At 39.1% G+C, this 25,357-nt stretch overlaps 1 long non-coding RNA gene across 1 annotated transcript; it reads right to left on the minus strand.

Moving 5' to 3' along the window:
• Positions 1–951: 951 nt before the first annotated feature.
• Positions 952–10,454, minus strand: LOC135110054 (uncharacterized). The gene is made up of 3 exons (XR_010273064.1): positions 10,305–10,454; positions 9,759–9,964; positions 952–1,069 (listed from the first exon to the last, which is right to left on the minus strand). It is a non-coding gene; the product is annotated as an uncharacterized LOC135110054 (long non-coding RNA).
• Positions 10,455–25,357: the final 14,903 nt, after the last annotated feature.

Here is a 25,357-nt window from a genome sequence, read left to right on the forward strand (position 1 = left end):
TCTATCCCGTTTTTTGGATGTATTAGTAACCTACAATGACAACGAACTACATACAGCAGTTTACCGCATATATATATATATATATATATATATATATATATATATATATATATATATATATATATATATATATATATATATATATATATATATATATATATATATATATATATATATATATATATATATATCAATTGTTATTTAAGATTAGATTTAAGATTAGATAAGAAAATAACTTTCTTATATTGTTACTATATTTTATCCTTTCACTAGTTTACGTAGGACCAGGAAGCGAACTCTCTAAGATTTTTCAATATTAAGAGGTTTCCTTTAGGCATCATTAATCATATCATCTATATATTTTTTTAGAAAGCAAATTTAATCAGCTTTTCTGTAACGACATACATTCCACACCTAAGAAACACACAAAATTACCACACTATGGCTACCTTAGTTATACTGTTAGAAAAAAGATTCACTACCTTACTTAAAACACAATATCCTGACACTAAGTTTATCTTCACCTGTACTTTTACTGTTGCCTCTTTCTTCAAATTCAAAGACATTATTCCTATTGGACTCATCTCTAACATCATTTATGAATTCAGTTGTAACACTCGATATATTGGAGAAACCAAGAGAAATCTAACAACTAGGATCAGTGAACATAAAAGTAATTCTATATGTACACGAAAATAGTTAGCTCATCTCTATTTTCAGCAATAAGAACGCATTTACATACACATGATCATCCGTTTACGAAAATGGATTTCAGTATACACACTGTATATATATATATATATATATATATATATATATATATATATATATATATATATATATATATATATATATATATATATATATATATATATATATATATATATATATATATATACGAGTATATATATATAAATAGATGACACACACACACACACACACTCAAACATATTACCATCAAACAGGGAATCATGTGAGCTGATATTTGATTGGATAAAGCGAACACTTGCCTTCCCATCGTCACAGTAAAGGCACTTCCGATAAACACTGACACGCTCTAGTTGTAGGCCTGAAAAAAATATAAAAAATAAATAAATAGATAAAAATAAGTAAATAAATAAATATATATATATATATATATATATATATATATATATATATATATATATATATATATATATATATATATATATATATATATATATATATATATATATATATATATATATACACACACACACACACATACTAAGGTTTCTTGTCTTGTTTCAGTTCTCTTTGTCTTCATCTTTCTTGCATCTTTTGTGTGTCCAGGCAGATTGGCATTGTACCAAGAGTTTTTTTTTTGGGGGGGGGTGGGAGGGAGGAGAGCTTGAGTTGACTTTAGTTTTGTGTTTCGTTAGGCAAATGCTACTGGCATTTTGTTACTGTCATTGTATGTGCGTCTTGACAGCGACCCCATATGAACATGGGAGCAGCTGCAGAAGAAGATTGCATGTGCGTCTTGTGTAGCAGGCTGGCGATGGGCAAGAGGCAAAGGGGGACGAGTACTGCTGCTGCGGTAACTCTATTCCAACTCTCTCCCCTACACGCGAGCAACCCGCTCGTCACGTCGGTTTGGAGGTTTGAACAAGATATCCATTAATCGAGACATTGTGGTACTTTTTAACTAATCCATGAAACACCATTAAACATTACAGTCATCAGTACTGTTATTACCACCACACGCACACATAAATATTTACAACATATAAGAAAAACACCAAAATAATATAACTCTTTTAGAACATACTAAATAAACACCAACATAATACATGTTGTTGCCCAGATGATATTTCTCTCTATGTGCTGCGTTATGTTTGGTAATATAATTTTCCTCTTGATGCGCAAACTCTATAGAAGGTGACATAAGACTTTTGTGGCGTCTGTTGATATCTTCTTCCTAGAATTTAACTACAAATAGTGTTCGTGGACGCACTACTAGTCCCATTCATAGTTTTGGTGGAACCTCCCATTGAGAAGGTATGTCTGATGAGGTGAAGTCTGAATTGGCGATGAGGGAAATGGAACCTGATAAAGCTAGAAAAATGAGGAGGCTGGAGCTGGAGACTGAAGCCAATGCAACACGGATGAAGGATGAGGTGGAGAAGGACGCCAAGATGTATGAGAGGGAAGAGACTGAAAAAGAATAGGATATCTGAGTTGGAGAAGACACATATAGAAGTTAATGCTCTTTATGGTATTCGAGGAGGAGAGGTGACAAGGGAAGATACAGTAAAAAATCATATTGTGAGGAGTTTAAAGTTAGTACTGTAGTTTGATGCGAATAAATTTACATAGTGGTTTAGATTCTGAGAAGGAAGTGGAAAATTCAGATGATTATGAATAATTTAAGGCTGATATCCTCAGAGCGTATGAAATGCGGCCAGAGGCATATAGACATCAGTTTAGAGACGCTAAAAGGCGACCAAGTGACTCGTACCTAGACTGTGCAATTTGTAAGAGACGCTGAAGAAATAGATCGCTGGTGAGAGGACGACTTCATATTCAGCTCTTAAGGTGGTAATAGGTACGTACGGATCAATGTCAAAATTGTTAAGAAAGAAATAGCCCCTCCCTTGAAAGATAAACGGTTTAAGAGTTTAAAAGAGGCAGACAATGACGTCTAATCTGGGAGGGGATGTCCTGCTCGTAACAAGACTTCATTAGGCCCAAATGAGCATGATCATGATGTACAGTGCACCCAAGTTTAATAACCAATCTACCCTCTACTGCTATAAAGCTGTAGTAACTTCTCCAAACTTGTGACAGCTACGGTCCCCAAGCACCCCAAAGAGCCGATGGCATTAATTGTATGGTCTGACCAGGATCAAATGAGTGAGGATGTCTGGTTGATGTTCAGCACTATAAAAGAAGAAGTAGGAATATCTTCCCCCTTGTCGCCCTTTACTATGAAACAAGTTGCACTGAAATTCGAGCTCGACTGGTGCTGGCAGTTCCTGTTTGAGAGTACAGTAGAGATTGCTTGCGCGATACTGCGGCACAGCATTCCGTAAGTAGAAATATTACTGAAAGCCGTGTGGCCTCCGATAAAGATGTGTTATGTCGTGGGATTAATGCTGGGGAGAGTTTAACCATGGCTTAAGTGAAGCTTGAATGCCCGCTAGAGACAGCGGAGGCGCGGGTGGCGCTTAGCTGGGAACCTGTCAGTAAAGGGAGTGGACTTTCTCCTAAGGAAAGACCAGACAGGTGGAAAAAAGTGGGTGCAGCCTCCATCTCCGGATCCCGGCTCAGATGAAGAAGTGAATTGACTCCTCGATGAAAAGGCAACTAACTAGTCCAGATGTAGCTGGGGATTATGAGTTGGTGATTGTGGTCAGTTGTTCGATGGCGAGGCGGGTGGCCAAGGAAAAGGAGTCTTTTTTTTTTTATGTAGGAAGGATACTGGCCAAGGGCCACAAAAATCTAATAAAAAAAATGCCCACTGATATGCCAGTCCCATAAAAGGGTCAAAGCAGTGGTCAAAAATTGGTGGATAAGTGTCTTGAAACCTCCCTCTTGAAGGAATTCAAGTCATAGGAAGGTGGAAGGAAATACAGAAGTAGGCAGGGAGTTCCAGAGTTTACCAGAGAAAGGGATGAATGATTGAGAATACTGGTTAACTCTTGCGTTAGAGAGGTGGACAGAATAGGGGTGAGAGAAAGAAGAAAGTCTTGTGCAGCGAGGCCGCGGAAGGAGGGGAGGCATGCAGTTAGCAAGATCAGAAGAGCAGTTGGCATGAAAATAGCGGAAGAAGACAGCTAGATATGCAACATTGCGGCGGTGAGAGAGGGGCTGAAGACAGTCAGTTAGAGGAGAGGAGATGATGAGACGAAAACCTTTTGATTCCACCCTGTCTAGAAGAGCAGTATGAGTGGAATCCCCCCAGACATGTGAAGCATACTCCATACATGAACGGATAAGGCCCTTGTACAGAGTTAGCAGCTGGGGAGGGGTGAGAAAAACTGGCGGAGACGTCTCAGAACACCTAACTACATAGAAGCTGTTTTAGCTAGAGATGAGATGTGAAGTTTCCAGTTCAGATTATAAGTAAAGGACAGACCGAGGATGTTCAGTGTAGAAGAGGGGGACAATTGAGTGTCATTGAAGAAGAGGGGATAGTTGTCTGGAAGGTTGTGTCGAGTTGATAGATGGAGGAATTGAGTTTTTGAGGCATTGAACAATACCAAGTTTGCTCTGCCCTAATCAGAAATTTTAGAAAGATCAGAAGTCAGGCGTTCTGTGGCTTCCCTGCGTGATATGTTTACCTCCTGAAGGGTTGGACGTCTATGAAAAGACGTGGAAAAGTGCAGGGTGGTATCATCAGCATAGGAGTGGATAGGACAAGAAGTTTGGATTAGAAGATCATTAATGAATAATAAGAAGAGAGTGGGTGACAGGACAGAACCCTGAGGAACACCACTGTTAATAGATTTAGGAGAAGAACAGTGACCGTCTACCACAGCAGCAATAGAACGGTCAGAAAGGAAACTTGAGATGAAGTTACAGACAGAAGGATAGAAACCGTAGGAGGGTAGTTTGGAAATCAAAGCTTTGTGCCAGACTCTATCAAAGGCTTTTGATATGTCCAAGGCAACAGCAAAAGTTTCACCAAAGTCTCTAAAAGAGGATGACCAAGACTCAATAAGGAAAGCCAGAAGATCACCAGTAGAGCGGCCTTGACGGAACCCATACTGGCGATCAGATAGAAGGTTGTGAAGTGATAGATGTTTAAGAATCTTCCTGTTGAGGATAGATTCAAAAACTTTAGATAAGCAGGAAATTAAAGCAATAGGATGGTAGTTTGAGGGATTAGAGCGGTCACCCTTTTTAGGAATAAGTAAAATGTAGGCAAACTTCCAGCAAGAAGGAAAGGTAGATGTTGACAGACAGAGCTGAAAGAGTTTGACTAGGCAAGGTGCAAGCACGGAGGCACAGCTTCGGAGAACAATAGGAGGGACCCCATCAGGTCCATAAGCCTTCCAAGGGTTTAGGCCAGCGAGGGCATGGAAAACATCATTGCGAAGAATTTTAATACGTGGCATGAAGTAGTCAGAGGGTGGAGGAAAGGGAGGAACAAGCCCAGAATCGTCCAAGGTAGAGTTTTTAGCAAAGGTTTGAGCAAAGAGTTCAGCTTTAGAAATAGATGTGATAGCAGTGGTGCCATCTGGTTGAAATAGAGGAGGGAAAGAAGAAGAAGTAAAGTTACTGGAGATATTTTTGGCTAGATGCCAGAAATCACGAGGGGAGTTAGATCTTGAAAGGTTTTGACATTTTCTGTTAATGAAGGAGTTTTTGGCTAGTTGGAGAACAGACTTGGCATGGTTCCGGGCAGAAATATAAAGTGCATGAGATTCTGGTGATGGAAGGCTTAAGTACCTTAGTAATTATGTATACCACGAGAACAAGCTGTGTTAAACCAAGGTTTAGAAAGTTTAGGACGAGAAAAAGAGTGAGGAATGTACGCCTCCATGCCAGACACTATCACCTTTGTTATGCGCTCAGCACACAAAGACGGTAGTCATTCCAAGGAAAATCAGCAAAATACCTCCTCAGGTCCCCCCAAATAGCAGAGGCAAAACGCCAGAGGCACCTTCGCTTAGAGGGATCCTGAGGAGGGATTGGAGTGATAGGACAAGATAAAGATATGAGATTGTGATCGGAGGAGCCCAACGGAGAAGAAAGGGTGACAGCATAAGCAGAAGGATTAGAGGTCAGAAAAAGGTCAAGAATGTTGGGCGTATCTCCAAGACGGTCAGGAATACGAGTAGGGTGTTAAACCAATTCCTCTAGGTCATGGAGGATAGCAAAGTTGTAGGCTAGTTCACCAGGATGGTCAGTGAAGGGAGAGGATAGCCAAAGCTGGTGGTGAACATTGAAGTCTCCAAGAATGGAGATCTCTGCAAAAGGGAAGAGGGTCAGAATGTGCTCCACTTTGGAAGTTAAGTAGTCAAAGATTTTTTTATAGTCGGAGGAGTTAGGAGAGAGGTATACAGCACAGATAAATTTAGTATGAGAATGATTCTTTAGTCGTAGCCAGATGGTGGAAAACTCGGAAGATTCAAGAGCGTGGGCACGAGAGCAGGTTGAGTCACTGCGCACATAAACGCAGCATCCAGCTTTGGATCGAAAATGAGGATAGAGAAAGTAGGAGGGAACAGAAAAGGGACTACTGTCAGTTGCCTCAGACACCTGAGTTTTACTGAGAAAAAGAAGATGAGGTTTAGAAGAGGAGAGGTGGTGTTCTACAGATTGAAAATTAGATCTTAGACCGCGAATGTTGCATAAGTTAATGAAGAAAAAGTTGAGGGGGGTGTCAAGACACTTAGGGTCGTCGACGGAAAGGCAGTCCGACCTGGGGACATTTATGGTCCCCTCCCCAGATGGGGACTCCGAGGCTGGTGTAGGAGTCGCCATGATTTTAAAATTTTTGAGTGAAGGGTGTGTGTGTTATTAGGTGCTTGTAGTTTCATGTGGAGGAAGAGAGTTGTCTTTAGAGGGCAGGCTGTGACTGCCCCCTTGTGTTGTGAGAAACAAAGGGAAACGTTCAGTGAGGTCACAGCTGGGTTTAATGATAAGTTCACAGCACCCCCTGAACAGTGCTTTAGACCTCACTGGGAGTAATTATCGTTTCGGCAGGTGTCTACTGCCTCCTCCTCCTGTGCCCTCCATGTCTGTGCCCTCTATATCTCCTGAGATCGAAGGCAATAAGGCAGGGACATAAGTAGAGGAACTTGAGTAATTGATGATGTTACAGTGGGGGCGGAGTGTCTAGAGGCATGTCCCGTTGTTGGCGAGAGTCAAGGTGACCCGGAGTTTGGCTCACTCTTAAATCAGAGTGCCGAGGCTGACTGCGAGGAGGCAAAACCACAGCAGAAGGCATCTGACATGGTTGAGGGAGCTGCCTTGGGTGAGGCAGTTAATGTGTTTTGATCGTTTTATTTTTGGCTCATCTCACTCTTCGCAACACCCCAGAGGTACCAGTTACGCTGAGCTGTCACCGGGTTTGGAAGCTGTGGGCTCCGGTAAAGAGTCCGGGACTAAGTTTGTTGTGTCTAGTATGTTGGGGGCGGCTGCTGAGGGCGGAGAGACTCTTAACTCATCTGGGGAGGAGTCTCCCCTTTGGAGTGTACTAGAGGTGGGGAGCAGCGGCTGAGGACAATACCTCTCAGGGCGTGTTAACCAACTCAGCTCTCTTTGTAGACTCCGAAGGGGATCCAGGGTATCGGCGTTCCCCTTACATCATATTTCTGCCGAAATTACTAAGATAAAGCCTGTTGAGCTGACAAAAAAAGGTAGCACTAGGATGGGGAGTTAGCTCCCTACTCTGCAAAAAAAAAATAGGAGAGGGCAGTAAGGGACATGAGGGACGGGAAGAGTTTATATTGAGGGCCAATATCCTATATCGAAGGTGAAGAGAGGAGGTTGGAGAATTGCTACAGGTTGCACTGTCGTCAAAGTTCCGGGAGGCGCTAATACAGTTAGTATATGAAGGCCCATTAGCTGGGTATTTCGGAGTCACGAAGACAGTGGAGCGATTACGACGGAATTTTGGTAGCCTAGTATGGTCAGGTGGGTAGCTGCTGTTATTAAATACAGTCTCACCTGTCAGTTGGTTGGCAAACCTGATCAGCTCCATCCTGTATTCCCTTTTCCTCCCTATTTCAACCGTAGAACCAGTCTTTACTCGGGTGGTGATTGGCATATTAAGTCCTCTTCTTCCTTCAAGTGCTGGCCATAAGTATCTATTGACAATAATGGATGTAACTACCCAGTACCCTAGGCAATTCCGCATAGCACCCACACGCGAGTAGTATTGAAGGCGCTGCTAAACTTCTTCACCTGCTAAATTCCTTCGCCTACTGCCCAAGGAAGTGCAGTCCGACTAGGGTGCGGATTTCACGTCCAAGATATTCACTCAAACCATGACTGAATCGGGAATCAGTCATGTGCTAGCCAGCACCAAACTCTAAAGACAATATTGGGGGCGTTCTGCCTCGATCAGGACAAGGATTGGGCTGTGGGCATCACATATGAGCTGTTTGCAGTTCGGGAGACTCTCACTTAGGGTTCTCTCCTTTACAGCTAGTATTTGGGCACCAGGTTGGTGGGATGCACGAGAAGGCACGACGAGCTGGGTCTCTGTCCCGGATCCTCGTAACAAACAACCTGTGTGGCTGAAACTCTTCATAATACTTAAAATAAAACAAAAGCAGTATTGTACAACAAAAGCGGTTTTCATCTGGTAGTAATTGGTGCTATATGGTGATTTTATACCAAAATCCTGAACACATCCTCATCCGTGAGCATGTCATAACTTGATATCCGTATTCACATCCGCATCCGTTATTTGGTAGAAAATTATATCCGCATTCGTGTCCGCATCCGTATCCGCAAAATATATACATGTGATGCATCTCTGCTATATATATATATATATATATATATATATATATATATATATATATATATATATATATATATATATATATATATATATATATATATATATATATATATATATATATATATATCTGTATAACAGAGATGCGACGCACCGCGAGTTAAGGTACATTTTTCAAGATTTTGATAGTTTAAGTAATTCAGAGTTGAATATAGTCTATGCACATATGCTGTGTTTTGCTTTATTTTGCAAGAAATTAACGTGTAAGATGTGTGCTGCGGGAGCCGCTCGCCTAGGTGGTCCTCCCCCACCTTCCTTTTCTCCTGTGCTCGCTACGTACTCGACTGGCGCCGCGCGGCATTTAGTGTTTTTTTTTTTTTTTTTTTGTACAGTCTATGCATACAAAGCCCTATTGAAAACGGTTAGCAAATGACAGATTAAATTTATTTATGCGTCAATGAAGAAAATGTACAGGTAACACAGTAATACAGTGATTGTTCAGTGGTACTTTTTAAACATATATGGCAACTCACCGCCTACTCTCTACTGATATCAGACTGCTGCAGTAACTGAAGAAAGAAAGCAACGCCCCGGGTGGCTTGGTCGTGTGACAGGGAAGAGGAGGGAAAGAGGAAGAACAGGGAGCTTGACGGCAAGGAGCACGCTCACACACCAACTCACTTCTCAGTCTGCGCTAATAACGTTTTAATTTCCATGCTTGTTAAGATTCATCAAAGGGGCCAATTCTGATTATACAATTTCATTGTAAATATTGTTTCTGCACTTAGTGGTGGTATGGGTTTCAATAAAGTAAGATAATAGAAAGTGGAGGAAATTAATAAATAGATATATACTAAGCTAATAATAAAACTGACCAACTCTGTGTGTCATATCTCATTTGCCTCCTGCTCCTTTGTTTCTCTATTATCCTTCATACTTCTCTTTTTTCTTAGATTTATTGGCCACTAGGCTGCCCTGCGTAACAATGTATATACTCGTATATATATATATATATATATATATATATATATATATATATATATATATATATATATATATATATATATATATATATATATATATATATATATATATATATATATATATATATATATATATATATATATATATATATATATATATATATATATATATATATATATATATATTAGGCTTTAAACACTTTTTTGCAGTGCATCTCTCTCTCTCTCTCTCTCTCTCTCTCTCTCTCTCTCTCTCTCTCTCTCTCTCTCTCTCTCTCTCTCTCTCTCTCTCTCTCTCTCTCTCTCTCTCTCTCTCTCTCTCTTAAACATACCTTCTTTCAAGATGTGGAGGGTGAATTTAACTCGTGTCTCAGGGTCTGTTGTGATAATTTTGGTCTGATAGTGAAGAGCTATATAGAGAATGTGAATGGTATTACGAAAGCTTTGATGGAGAAGAACCGTTTTCATTCCTGTCGTCTCACCAATCACAACAACCTTCATTTCAGGAAACTTCCATAGTCCAGTATTCTCTAGTACTCTGCAACAAAATTTGCATTTGCAAGCACGGCGATTTTTATGCAGTGTTTTATATATATATATATATATATATATATATATATATATATATATATATATATATATATATATATATATATATATATATATATATATATATATATATATATATATATATATATATATATATATATATATATATATATATATATATATATATATATATATATATATATATATATATATATATATATATATATATATATATATATATATATATATATATATATATATATATATATATATATATATATATATATATATATATAATTTTTTTTTTTCTTAATTCCTAAAAGGAATACCTATGTGCATGGTTGGTGTTATTGTTTGTCAGGTGAAGGATAAGTCCTCGGCATGTGGTTCTTCCATCACCGAATAGTATTTCTTGGCCAGTGGTGTGCTGCGATGTTCCAACATTTCTCACGATGCTGACGATGCTGACGTCCGCTATTCGTCTGAAAATTAGTTGTTGTTTTTTTTCATTGAAAATATACATTTTAATGATGAAATGGTCAATAAGATGTCTTTATATTTCCTTTAATAAAAGGAAAAAAATATGCGGCACTGCTATTAGCACACACACACACACATACACACACATACCCGCGGGCGCGCATCTCATTTAAAATGGTTAACAGCATTACAATTGAGTAAATCCCTAAAAATTTTCTTAATACTATAATATCATATAACTATATTTTTTAACCATTCGCAGTCCATGCCCTAGTTTGCTAGAATACAATACAAATATTATTTTCATCGAACAGAAAGAAAAGCCGTCTATTTTTTTGATCCCCTGAAAAAAAATAAATAAATAAATAAATAAAAATAAAATAAATAAATAAGTAAATAAAAAAAATAAATAAATAATAGATAAAATAATGATAATAATAAATAAATAAATAAATAAATAAATAAATAAATAAACTTCGGGGTAGTATTCCAAAACAGAAGCAAATCTTGTTGTAAAAATATTCCGACATTCATCCCGAAATAGTTTAGTTCATAAGACTGAGAAACAGAAACAGGTAGAATTCCGGAGTATACTGAAGAAAAGGAGGAAAGAATTATGCTGCAGATTAGTTTTAGTGAGTTAGTGAGATGGAAAGAGTAAATACAATACCTTACAGAACGAGTTTGTGAGAGGGGGAGAGAAATAAATATGTAGGTAGCAAGAATTATGCTGCAGATTAGTTTTAGTGAGTTAGTGAGATGGAAAGAGTAAATACAACATCTTACAGAACGAGTTTGTGAGAGGGGGAGAGAAATAAATATGTAGGTAGCAAGATCAGATAAACACTAACCATAAGGACTATAGCAGAAGACGGCAAGAGATGAAATATTGCAACAGAGACCAAAGAAAGTCAACTGAAGGAGGGTAGTATATATATATATATATATATATATATATATATATATATATATATATATATATATATATATATATATATATATATATATATATATATATATATACAAGAAAGAAATCAGCTTTTTTTATGTTCTTAATTGCAAAGTTTGTAATTTTTAGTTTTAGAGAGCAGTTACAATCTGCCCTCTGAAGGTAATTCTCTTCTTTCACATAAAACTACATGCACACACACACCCTTCACTTAAAATAATACATTAAATATGGCGACACCTTTCTAAATTGACCTATTAACAGTGGTGTTCATCAGGGTTCTGTTCTGTCACCCATTTTCTTCCTTTTATTCATCAAGGATCTTCTAAATCAAACTTCTTGTTCTATCCACTCCTACGCTAATGATACCACCCTTCACTTTTCCAAGTCTTTTCGTAGGCGTCCAACCCCTCAGGAAACAATTCATGCACGGAAACCACTGAACGCCCGACTTCTGATCTCTCTAAAATTTCTGATTGGGGCAGAACAAACTTAGTATTGTTCATTGCCTCAAAAAGTCAATTCCTCCATCTGTCAACTCGAAACAACCTCCCAAATAACTATCCCCTCCTCTTCAATGACACTCAACTGCCCCCCTCTTCTACACTGAATATCATCGGTCTGTCCTAATCTTATAATCTAAACAGGAAATTTCACATCTTATATCAAGCTAAAACAGCTTTTATGAAGTTAGGTAATCTGAATCATCTCTGTCAATTTTTTTCTAATCCCCGCCCCTCTTGCTGCTAACTCTGTACAGGGGCCTTATAGGCCCATGTATGGATTACGCTTCACATACCACTCGTACCGCTTTTTTTAGACTCTTTTTAGACTTTTTTTTAGAATTAAACACTTTTCGTCTTATCAACACCTCTCATCTAACTCACTGTTTCAACCTCTTTCTCATCACCGCAATGTTGCATCTCTTGCAATCCTATATCGTTATTTTCATGGTAACTGCTTTTCTGATCTTGCTTATTGCATGTCTCCCTTTCTTCCGCGGGCTCCCTGCACAAGACTCTCTCTCTCTCTCTCTCTCTCTCTCTCTCTCTCTCTCTCTCTCTCTTATTTTGTCCAGCTTTCTAATGTACGAGTTAACCAGTATTCTCACTCATTCATCCCTTTCTCTGTTAAACTCTGGAGCTCCCTTCCTGTTTCTGTATTTCCTCCTTTGTATTTGAAGTCTTTCAAGAGGGAGGTTTGAACACAATTGTCCTTTACTTTTTGACGACCGCCTTTCACTGTTCTTGGACCGGCACCTCAGTGGGCCCTTTTTTTATATATTTATTTTTTTTTATTATTTTTTTTTATATTTTTGTTGCCCTTGGCCGGTATCTTTCCTACATTAAAAAAAAAAAAAAAGTCAAGCTGCAACTCGGAGATAATACGTTGGAAGACGTATTCACCAGCGCCCGGCTAAAATTTGCCATCACAACATGTTTGTTTCTTCCATACGTGCCAGGATTTATACTGGTTTATGTTAATTGTATAACTTAACTGGATAAAGTATACTTATGCAGAAAGGAAAAGTAACAATCATTCCATGGTGATAATATATCCCAAAATCAAAATAATTTGCATAGCATTTAGCTCGTTTTGCCATATTTCTTGCTCTCTACTTGACGGTAACTAAAAATATTCCAAATATTTTATTACTTCATTTTATTACTTGACAGAACCTTGTCTACAACATTACCAGCCTCAAACAAATAATGGTCAATTATGAGTCTCTACAAATCCCTAAATGTTCAGTTTTGTCTTAGGAAATCACATCTTTGAAAATCACATACAAACATAAAAAGCTGAAAAAAGCTAAAAAGCTAAAACATGACAGTTACAACTGCCGTAGCAGTGACGCAGACGAAGAAAATCAAACATGTACATAGAAAAGAAGACAGATCTTTCTACATATCAGCAGTTCAAGGAATATTGTGCTTTTTGGATATACCGCTACGAACTCTGATCCTCCATAAACTTTGTTCTTCATCTGTGAGAATAAGCTGGTCAACAATAATATGAAACCAGCTCACCTCAGGCATTTACCTCCAGCATTACCTGGAAACAAAACATCAGTGTCATGTTGGTAAACCGGCGGAATACTCCAAAAGATAGCTCTCTGATTTTTAGTGCCCCCCCCCTCAATAAATAAATAAATAAATAAATAAATAAAAATATCAGAAAACCAACGCGCTGGCTGTCGCGTGGGAGGATATTCGCAAGATTGGTCAAGTTGCTAGATGCAGTAGCTTCTTTCTTATCAGAACATGGGTCTTCTTTTCACATTTCTTTTTTTTTTACACAACTTAAGTAGGAGTTGCACAAATGACCTGTCGTGCAGACAGATTCAGGAAACTGAATTAATTCAATTTGTCTCTCCACCAACAAACATTTTCAATCTATATGACATAGTTCTTCACTTTCAAAAGAAAATAGGACTGTGGAAGGAGACGTACTTAGGAAACACTGACAGAAGTATGTACAGATCATAGCCACAAACTATTATTAGAAAGACCAAATGTCACTCGCTTCTGGAGCCCTGTGAAGAAGGAACATCCAACCATTTGGGTCTACCTACTAGAGTTGCCAACCTTGGGGAATTTTCCGGCACCTGCCGAAACGATAATTACTCCCAGAGATGCCTAAAGCACTGAATCTGGGGATGTTGTGAACTTATCGTTAAACCCAGTTGTGACCTCACTGAACGTTCCCCTTTGTGTCTCACAACACAAGGAGGCAATCACAGCCTCCCCTCTAAAGACAACTCTCTTCCTCCACACAAAACTACAAGCACCTAATAACACGCACACCCTTCACACAAAATTTCAAAATTATCATGGCGACTCCTACGCCGGCCTCTGAGACCCCATCTGGAGAAGGGACCACAAATGTCCCCAGGTCGAACTGCCTTCTGATAACGATCCTAAGTGTCTTGACACTTCCCCTCAACTTCTTCTCCAATAACTTCTGCAACATTCTAAGATCTAATGTTAAATCTGTAGAACACCACCTCTCCTCTCCTAAACCTCATCTTCTTTTCCTCACTGAAACTCAGGTGCCTGAGGTAAATGACAGTAGGCCATTTTTTTGTTCCCTCCTACTTTCACTATCCTCATTTTCGATCCAAAGCTGGATGTTGCGTTTATGTGTTTAACCTGCACCCGTGCCCAGGCTCTTGAATCTTCCGAGTATTCCACCATCTGGCTACCACTAAAGAGTCACTCTCATAATAAATTTATCTGTGCTGTATACCTCTACCCTAACTCCTCAGATTATAAGGAATTATTTGACTACTTAACTTCCAAAGTGGAGCACATTCTGAATCTCTTCCCTTTTGCAGTTTTTTTTTTCTTTTCTTTTTTTTTTTTTTATGTAGGAGGGACACTGGCCAAAGGCAACAAAAATCCAATAAAAAAAAAGCCCACTGAGATGTCAGTCCCAGAAAAATGTCCAAAGCGGTATTCAAAAATTTAAGGATAAGTGTCTTGAAACCTTCCTCTTGAAGGAATTCAGAACCAGTTAGGGAGTTCCACAGTTTACCAGAGAAAGGGATAAATGATCGAGAATACTGGTTAACTCTTGCATTAGAGAGGTGAACAGAATACGGGTGAGAGAAAGAAGAAAGTCTTGTGCAGCGAGGCCGCAGGAGGAGTAGAGGCAAGAAGTTAGCAAGATCAGAAGAGCAGTTAGCATGAAAATAGCGGTAAAAGACAGCTAGAGATGCAACATTGCGGCGATGAGAGAGAGGCTGAAGACAGTCAGTTAGAGGAGAGGAGTTGATGAGAAGAAAAGCTTTTGATTCCACCCTGTCTAGAAGAGCGGTACGAGTGGAACCCCGCCAGACATGTGAAGCATACTCCATACATGGACGAATAAGGCCCTTGCACAGAGTTAGCAGCTGGAGTGGTGAGAAAAACTGGCAAAGACGTCTCAGAACTCTTAACTTCATAGAAGTTGAAGTTGAAGTTAAAGAAGTTGAAGTCACTAGGATGGTCAGTGAAGGAAGAGGAAAGCCAAAGCTGGTGGTGAACATTGAAGTCTCCAAGAATAGAGATATCTCAATTCTGTTCTATTTTCCAACTAGCCAAAAACGCCTTCATTAACAGAAAGTGTCAAAATCTTTCAAGATCTAACTCCCCTCCTGACTTCTGGCATCTAGCCAAAAAAAATATCCAATAACTTTGCTTCTTCTTTCCCTCATTTTTTTTTTCAAACAGATAGTACCACTGCTATCACATCTATTTCTAAAGCTGAACTCTTCGCTCAAAACTTTGCTAAAAACTCTACCTTGGACTATTCTGGACTTCTTTCTTCCTCTCCTCCTTCCTCTGACTCCTGACCTGACCAGACTCTGACTCCTGCCCGTTCATGCTACCTATTAAAATTTCTCGCGATGATGTCCTCGCTGGCCTAAACACTCGGAAGGCTCTTTCAGCTCTGTCTGTCAGTCAACATCTACCTTTCCTTCTTGCTGGAAGTTTTCCTACATTCAGCACGTTCCTAAAAAAAACGGTGAACGTTCTAATCCCTCAAACTACCGTCCTATTTCTTAAATTTGCTACCTATCTAAAGTTTTTGAATTTATCCTCAACAGTAAGAGTCTTAAACATCTATCTCTTCACAACCTTCTATCTGATCGCCAGTATGGGTTCCGTCAAGGCCGCTCTACTGGTGATCTTCTGGTTTTCCTTACTGAGTCTTTTTAGGGATTTTGGTGAAACTTTTGCCTTGGACATATCAAATGCTTTTCATAGACTCTGGCACAAAGCTTACGGCTTTTATCCTTCTCTCTGTAACTTCATCACAAGTTTCCTTGCTGACCGTTCGATTGCTTCTGTGGTAGACGGTCACTGTTCTTCTCTTAAATTTATTAACAGTGGTGTTCCTCAGGGTTCTGTCCTGTCACCCACTATCTTATTATTCATGAATGACCTTCTAAACCAAACTTCTTGGCCTATGCACTCCTACGCTGATGATACTACCATGCACTTTTCCACATCTTTTCATAGACATCCAACCCTTAAGGAAGGGTGAAGGAGTCAGAGGGTCAGAGGGTCAGAGGGTGGAGGAGTGGGAGGAACAAGTCCAGAATCGTCCAAGGTAGAGTTTTTAGCAAAGGTTTGAGCGAAGAGTTCAGCTTTAGAAATAGATGTGATAGCAGTGGTGCCATCTGGTTGAAATAGAGGAGGGTGAAGAAGAAGAAGCAAAGTTATTGGAGATATCTTTTGGCTAGATGCCAGAAGTCACGATCTTGAAAAGTTTTGACACTTTCTGTTAATGAAGGAGTTTTTGGCTAGTTGGACTTGGCATAGTTCCGGGCAAAAATATAAAGTGCATGAGATTCTGGTGATGGAAGGCTTAAGTATCTTTTGTGGATCACCTCTCTATCATGTATAGCAAGAGAACAAGCTGTGTTAAACCAAGGTTTAGGACGAGAAAAAGAGTGAGGAATATACGCCTCCATGCCAGACACTATCACCTCTGTTATGCACTCAGCACACAAAGACGGGTCCCTGACACGGAAGCAGTAGTCATTCCAAGGAAAATCAGCAAAATACCTCCTCAGGTCCCCCCAACTAGAAGAGGCAAAACGCCAGAGGCACCTTCGCTTAGGGGGATCCTGAGCAGGGATTGGAGCGATAGGACAAGATACAGATATGAGATTGTGATCGGAGGAGCCCAATGGAGAAGAGAGGGTGACAGCATAAGCAGAAGGATTAGAGGTCAGGAAAAGGTCAAGAATGTTGGGCGTATCTCCAAGACGGTCAGGAATACAAGTAGGGTGTTGCACCAATTGCTCTTGGTCGTGGAGGATAGAAAAGTTGTAGGTTAGTTCAACAGGATGGTCAGTGAAGGGAGAGGAAAGCCAAAGCTGGCCGTGAACACTGAAGTCTCCAAGAATGGAGATCTCTGCAAAAGGGAAGAGGGTCAGAATGTGCTCCAATTTGGAAGTTAAGTAGTCAAAGAATTTCTTATAGTCAGAAGAGTTAGGTGAGAGGTATACAGCACAGATAGATTTAGTTTGTGAGTGACTCTGTAGTCGTAGCCAGATGGTGGAAAACCCGGAAGATTCAAGAGCGTGGGCACGAGAGCAGGTTAAGTCATTGCGCACATAAATGGAGCATCCAGCCTTGGATCGAACCCTTCGCTCAAACCTTTTCTTAAAATCTCAACCTTGGATGATTCTGGGCTTGTTCCTCCCTCTCCTCCATCCTCTGACTACTTCATGCCACCTATTAAAATTCCTCGCAATGATGTTTTCCATGCCCTCGCTGGCCTAAACCCTCGGAAGGCTTATGGACCTGATGGGGACCCTCCTATTGTTCTCCGAAACTGTGCCTTCGTGCTTGCACCTTGCCTAGTCAAACTCTTTCAGCTCTGTCTGTCAACATCTACCTTTCCTTCTTGCTGGAAGTTTGCCTTCATTCAACCTGTTCCTAAAAAGGGTGACCGTTCTAATCCCTCAAACTACCGCCCTATTGCTTTAATTTCCTGCCTATCTAAAGTTTTTGAATCTATCCTCAACAGGAAGATTCTTAACCATCTATCACTTCACAACCTTCTATCTGATCGCCAGTATGGGTTCCGTCAAGACCGCTCTACTGGTGATCTTCTGGCTTTCCTTACTGAGTCTTGGTCATCCTCTTTTAGAGATTTTGGTGAAACTTTTACTGTTGCCTTGGACATATCAAAAGCTTTTGATAGAGTCTGGCACAAAGCTTTGTTTTCCAAAACTACCATCCTACGGCTTCTATCCTTCTCTCTGTAATTTCATCTCAAGTTTCTTTTTTGCCCGTTCTATTGCTGCTGTGGTAGACGGTCACTGTTCTTCTCCTAGATCTATTAACAGTGGTGTTCCTCAGGGTTCTGTCCTGTCACCCACTTTCTTCTTATTATTCATTAATGATCTTCTAAACCAAACTTCTTGTCCTATCTATTCCTACGCTGATGATACCACCCTGCACTTTTGCACGTCTTTTCATAGACGTCCAACCCTTCAGGAGGTTAACATTTCACGCAGGGAAGCCACAGAACGCTTGACTTCTGATGTTTCTAAAATTTCTGATTGGGGCAGAGTAAACTTGGTATTTTTCAATGCCTCAAAAACTCAATTCCTCCATCTATCAACTCGACACAACCTTCCAGACAACTATCCCCTCTACTTCAATGACACTTACCTGTTCTCGTCTTGTACACTGAACATCCTTGGTTTATCCTTTACTTATAATCTGAACTGGAAACTTCACATCTCATCTTTAGCTAAAACAGCTTTTATGAAGTTAGGTGTTCTGAGACGTCTCCGCCAGTTTTTCTCACCCCACAGCTGCTAACTCTGTACAAGGGCCTTATCCGTCCATGCATGGAGTATGCTTCACATGTCTGGGGGGGTTCCACTCATACTGCTCTTCTAGACAGGGTGGAATCAAAAGGTTTTCGTTTCATCAACTCCTCTCCTCTAACTGACTGGCTTCAGCCTCTCTCTCTCACCGCCGCAATGTTGCATATCTAGCTGTCTTCTACCGCTATTTTCATGCTAACTGCTCTTCTGATCTTGCTAACTGCATGCCTCCCCTCTTTCTGCGGCCTCGCTGCACAAGACTTTCTTCTTTCTCTCACCCGCTATGCTGTTTATCTCTCTAACGCAAGAGATAACCAGTACTCTCAATCATTCATCCCTTTTTTCTGGTAAACTCTGAAATCCCTGCCTGCTTCTGTATTTCCACCTTCCTATGACTTCCTATGAATTCCTTCAAAAGGGAGGTTTCAAGACACTTATTCATCAATTTTTGACCACTGCTTTGACCCTTTTATGGGACCGGCATTTCAGTGGGCTTTTTTTTTGGGGGGGGGATTTTTGTTGCCCTTGGCCAGTGTCATTCCTTCATAAGAAAAATGAATAAATAAATAAAATAAAACTAGTATTAAAAATGTATATAAGTAGCCCCCACTTATGTCATTGTTATATGTTGGTAACCCTATGATAGAAAAGTATGTTAAAGGTGAAATAAAACTGGTTGCATTTGTTATGGAACATAATCTCCACTTAAATGTCATAGCACACTTGTCAGAGTTTAATAAGATCAGTGTGTAAGGACTTGGATATAACAAAGAAAATTAAAAGTAGCAGAACAACAAACACAGCATGTGATAAAGAATATACTTGGCAAGTCCAGTAAAGAACAGCTGGTAGACATTTTGAGAGTCCATAGACCATAATATCTTATGAATAAACCGCCCACAGAAAAAAAAAAAAAAAAACGTCCATTTACTGTTCATCAATATATTACGACACCCGGCTTCGAGTTTAATCAATCTGATTTTTTTTTCTTTCTTTTTTTTTCAGAAGACAGATTCTGTCCTCTAACGGTATTGAATCTGAAAGGTCAAACACGGAACATGTACGAAACATATCCTCTGACCGCAGAGACAGACAATAACACGCAGCAAAGTCACATTTAAACAACGAAGACACACAAAAGCTCCACAGCACACTAGACTCCGACAAAGGGAGGGGCGGTGCCCGCTCCAAGATGGACGCCAACACATACAACGTTGACGAGTGGGGTCCCAAAATCAAGCACTTCCGCCTTAAAAACCGAGAGTAGTACTAATGGAGCCACCCATGGGGAGACATAATAGTCAAACTTGTGAGATGTATAGTTAATATCCCCCTCTCCTAGTATTGTTACTTATGCCCTCAAATACAGCCACACATCACTTGTTCTTTGCCTACGTCCTTCTCTCACAAATTTAGGGCTACCACTGACTTGAGGAAGCCACGCTGGGCGGCATGGTCACGTGACAGGGGAGGGGAAGGAAAAGTGGGAACGGGGAGCCGAGAGGCTAGGGGACTCGACTCTCTCTCTCTCTCTCTCTCTCTCTCTCTCTCTCTCTCTTATTTGATTGCCCGTAGTCTGCTTTACATAATGAATCGAAAGAGAAACAACATAAATGTCAACCTAGACCAAAGGTTGATCACTGCAGTAGCCTCAATACCCGCATCTCTCGTTAAGTTGTATCTTTATTTTTTTTATTCAGTTATTTATTTATTTTTTTCAATATGATAAATTAAGATTTATTGACCAGCTTTCCTATTGTGCAATTTTTTCATATTTATTATATCATTTGCAATATCTTAAATATTATTAAGGTTAATCAGCCATTTGGGGGAGCAGAGAAGGTAACAAAGGGTACAATAGCTGAAAAAGAAAAAAAAAAAAAGATTGTACAGCAAGGCTATAGACAAATTTAGGATTACCAACAAAAAGGAAAACCTAAATCCCAATGTGTAAGCTATGCCAGGGGCATAATACTTTATGGTTCAAATACTGTAATTATCAAAATACTAACCAAAATGTAAAAAGAACCAAAAAATTTAAATTATGTAATGGGTAATGGGACCTTAGAACAGTCAACAAGGGGTGTACGGACCATCAAGCAATGCAAATTCTGTGAAAAAAAAAACATGCCCTTTGCCTAAAACTCAAAACAACAAACAACAAACTAAGATCAAGACAAGAAAGACAATAAGACTAACTATGACATCTCCCAAGAAGAGGGCCATTACTTACCCTAATGTTGCCTATAATAGGAAAGGAAAGTGAAACAGTAAAATTAAGGCTTCTTCTAGATCAGTGATCACAGAAAACCTTTCAACTACACCCCTTTTTGTCGTTAATATATAAAATAATTGACAAAGAAAAAAAAAAACATACAACTGCAAGGTTTCACAGGGAGCAAAACAAGTCAGAAATAAATACAAGGGAAATGACTACTTCTTACGCTCTAGTGATAGATGAAATGCCTTAACAAATCGCCCATAGACGATTAAGAAAAGACCGAATCAGACTGGAGAAACTAGGTTCCATGTTAGCTGATCCCAACATGACAAAAGATAACAACAATAATAGGAGTTACATGAAAATTGTAAGATCATAATATATAGTGGTAATGAGGATGGAAGACATGGGGTTGCTATAATGATGTCACCACTGACGGCAGAAAGGATGGACAGTATGGACTGCAGAAATGAGAGAGTGATGGGTATAACGTTAACTATAGAACAGACAAAAATTAGCATTATCCAAACATATGCTCCACAACAGGGCAGAAGTCTGAGGGAGAAAGAGCAGTTTTATGAAACTCTACAGGAAATGACAGAAACAATAAGACATCACGAGAATGTCATTGTCATGGGAGACATGAATGGACATGTCGGACAGAATAGAGATGGAGTAGAGCACGTCATCGGAGAGTTTAGCATTGGCGAAAGGAACCAGGAGGGAGAAAGAATAATAGATTATTGTGTGATAAATAACATGTCCATTATGAATACTTATTATAAACATCAGGAGAGCCATAAATGGACATGGTATCGGTGGAATGCAGCACAACAAGGATATACTGAGAGGTCAATGATTGACCTGTTTCTCACCAACGAGAAAAACATATTTAAAGATGTTAGGACCATACCATTTGTGTCCTTAGACTCTGACCACAGGTTGGTGGTGGCTAAATTGAAAATTGTAAAACCAAAGGAAAAAGTCAAGAAAAAGCAAAAGAGATTCAAACTGGAAAACCTCAAGGACGAAGAGAAGAAGCAAGCACTGCGGCAACTGGTAACATTACGAAAACCAACCGAACTGGAATTGGAAGAAATGAACATAGAAGAACAATGGAATAAATTCAAGAACACTGTGTATGGGGCAGCTGAGGAGACAGTTGGTATTAAAATCAAATATGGAACCAAAAAGAAAAGTACTGCATGGTGGACTTATGATGTTAAGGAAGCAGTCAAAGAAAAAACAAGATCTTTCAGAAAATGGATGAAAACAAGAAACATTGAAGATAGAGAAAATTACGTAGATAAACGAAACAGTGCAGAAGCAACCAAAAGAGCAGCCAAGGAGGACATGTGGATCAAGATTGGTCAAGATCTAGAGAGAGACGTAGAAGGAACAAGAAAATTATTGTATAGCATGGCTAAGAACTATAGGAAAGGAAATAACGAATCAACATATGCAATAATGAACAAAACAGGAGAACTACTAACAAAACCACATGAGATTGAAGAAAGATGGAGAGAATACTTCCAAGAACTTCTAAATGTGGAGGATGTGGAAGTGGATGAAGAGCGGAATCTAGATATACAGGAGGAACAAGGAGAGAACCAAAATGAGATCAGTATAGAGGAAGTGAAGGAGGCACTAAAGAAGATGAGAAGCGGCAAAGCCCCAGGGGACGACGAGCTCCCTATAGAGCTATTTAAAGCTGCTGGGGAAGAATGTGTAGAGTGGATGAGGTACATTTTCAGTAATGCGTGGAAAGAGGAGAAAGTGCCCCATGACTGGCACAAAGCAATAGTATGTCCAATATATAAGAAAGGCAGTAAAACAGATTGTGCAAATTATAGAGGTATATCCCTGTTATCTCATGTTGGAAAATTGTATGAAAGAATAGTTGAGAAAAGATTAAGAACCTGTGTCGAGGAGAAACTAGGAATATGGCAGTATGGTTTCAGGCCCAATAGGAGCACGACAGATCTAGTGTTCACTTTAAAGATGATAATGGAAAAGAATTGGGAGTGGAGCATTGATAAATATGTGGCTTTTATAGATCTGGAAAAAGCCTTTGATAGAATTAGAAGAGATTGCTTGTGGAGAGTCTTACAACATCAAGACTACGGCATAAACTCTAAACTGATACGAGTAATTAAGAGTATATATAAGAACACGGAGAGCAGAGTCAAGAACAGAGAGCTGGAGAGTGAATGGTTTAGCATTAAGACAGGAGTGAGACAAGGGGGAGTGCTCTCTCCTTTGCTATTCATTATATACATGGACAGATGCCTGAAGGAAGTGTGTGTAAGGGAGGATAAAGAGATCACGCTGGCCTATGCAGACGATGTCGCTGTCGTGACAGGAAGCCAACAAGATCTTCAAGAGGCCATGACAAGATGGAATGATGTCTTAAATAGGGAAGGAATGAGAATGAACAAACAAAAAACAAATAATGAAAGTTGGCAGAATAAAGGAGGAATGTAATATTTACATAGAAAACGTTAAACTGAAGCAGACCGACAAATTTTGTTATCTGGGAGTACTTTTCGACGAGGAAAACAGACAGAATATAGAAATTTTAAATAGAATACAGAAGTACAATGCAAATGTCAGTGCATTGTATCCCATACTTAAAGATAAGAATATTCCAACAAAAGCTAAAACCTTAATATTTACAACAATACTAAGACCAGTACTTCTATATGGGTCAGAAACTTGGACAAATGACAACAAGAACATCTTCACAAATACAAGCAGCAGAAATGAGAGTTCTGAGAATGATCCGAGGTGTGACCAGACTTGATAGAATTAGAAATGAAGAAACCAGAGAGAGATTAGGGATAACATCTGTACTGAAGATAATTGAAAAGAACAAATTGAGATGGTATGGACATGTCCAAAGAATGGAAGATACAAGATACACAAGGAAGTTTCTGGAATGGGTTCCTCTAGGCAGGAGGCCGGTGGGACGACCTAGGAAGCGATGGATGCAGGGAGTTGAAGAAGCTGCTGAACGAAGAGGAAGAAATCTACAAGAAATAACCAGAGATGAGGATTTCATGGATAGAGACCTTTGGAGAAGATTCGTAGAGGCCGGACACTTACAGGCATTGCCTACCTTGCGTCTGGTGAGAAAGGTGAGAAAGGAGTTGATCATTACCATGACTTAAACCATCCAGGTTATGAAAGAGAGGATACAATAGTTATGTTACCTACCCTATGTGGCTATGCCCTGAGTGGCACATATCAAAATAAAGGTAAAAATAATACCCGGGTGGAGGTAATCTCAGTACTTAAACTAGCGGTTAGCCCAGTACAAGAACATTTCATAACCCAGATTATCAACCTTGCCAGACAGATCTTAATACACTCTTAATACACATATCGGTATGTTATCTAACGAAATAGCTCAAGAAACAAGACATCATCAGGTAATTTTGAAACACCCATCAGCTATGATAATCAAAACAATAAATACAGTATCTGTCTGTCCTGAAAGGAAAATAAGGTCTAATTACCAAGTAATATGAACTTAATACTAGGTAGGTTAAGAAGCCTTCAAAATACCTTTATCAAAAACACCCAGATTATTGTAACCAATATTTTAAGGTAATTACCAATTAGAATCATAAGATAAACAGGGATTTCATAGAGAAAGAAAGAGTGGATCTACATAATGATAACCACCATGATATTCACGTTTTACCACATCACTGGATAAAAAAAAAAAAAAAAAGATAGCATAGTCACCCCTGTAAAGATAGCCTATCATTCTTCAGACAGGCAATCCCCCTGATTCACTAAGCCTAAACGACTGCTTGCTAACAAATTTAATACTTGACCTAGCTCAGGTGCTACGTATTAAGATTCAGATAACAAAAAAAATATGCCTTGATATCTGACATAGAAAAGTCTTTTTTAATTGTGTTATTTAATGAAAGAAACAAATATTGTTTTTTTTTTTTTGTGGTCAAGAGATACATTAGATCCTAATTTTTTTTTCCTTTGACATCTATAGAACATAAGAATATAAGAATATAAGGGAAGCTGCAAGAAGCCATTAAGCCTACAGACAGCAGTCCCTGTTTGAAATATGCCTACCTAATTCCACCTATCATCCTCATCCATTAATATGTCTAATCTTCTCTTAAAGCTTCCTACTAATGACTCAGCACTAACATTTTGATTATTAAGACCTTTCCATTCATCTACCACTCTATGTGAAGACCAATTCCTTCTTATCTGTTTTAAACTTTTTTTTTTTTTTTTTGAACACGTTATTTCTTGTTCTGTCCTGATTACTGATCCTAAGAATTTTGCTTACGTTCCCCTTGTTATAACCCTTATTCCACTTCAAGACTTCTGTCAGATCCCCTCTTAAACTACGTCTCTCTAA

This window comes from Scylla paramamosain, chromosome 19, assembly GCF_035594125.1.
Source record: "Scylla paramamosain isolate STU-SP2022 chromosome 19, ASM3559412v1, whole genome shotgun sequence".
NCBI classification, from domain to species: domain Eukaryota; kingdom Metazoa; phylum Arthropoda; class Malacostraca; order Decapoda; family Portunidae; genus Scylla; species Scylla paramamosain.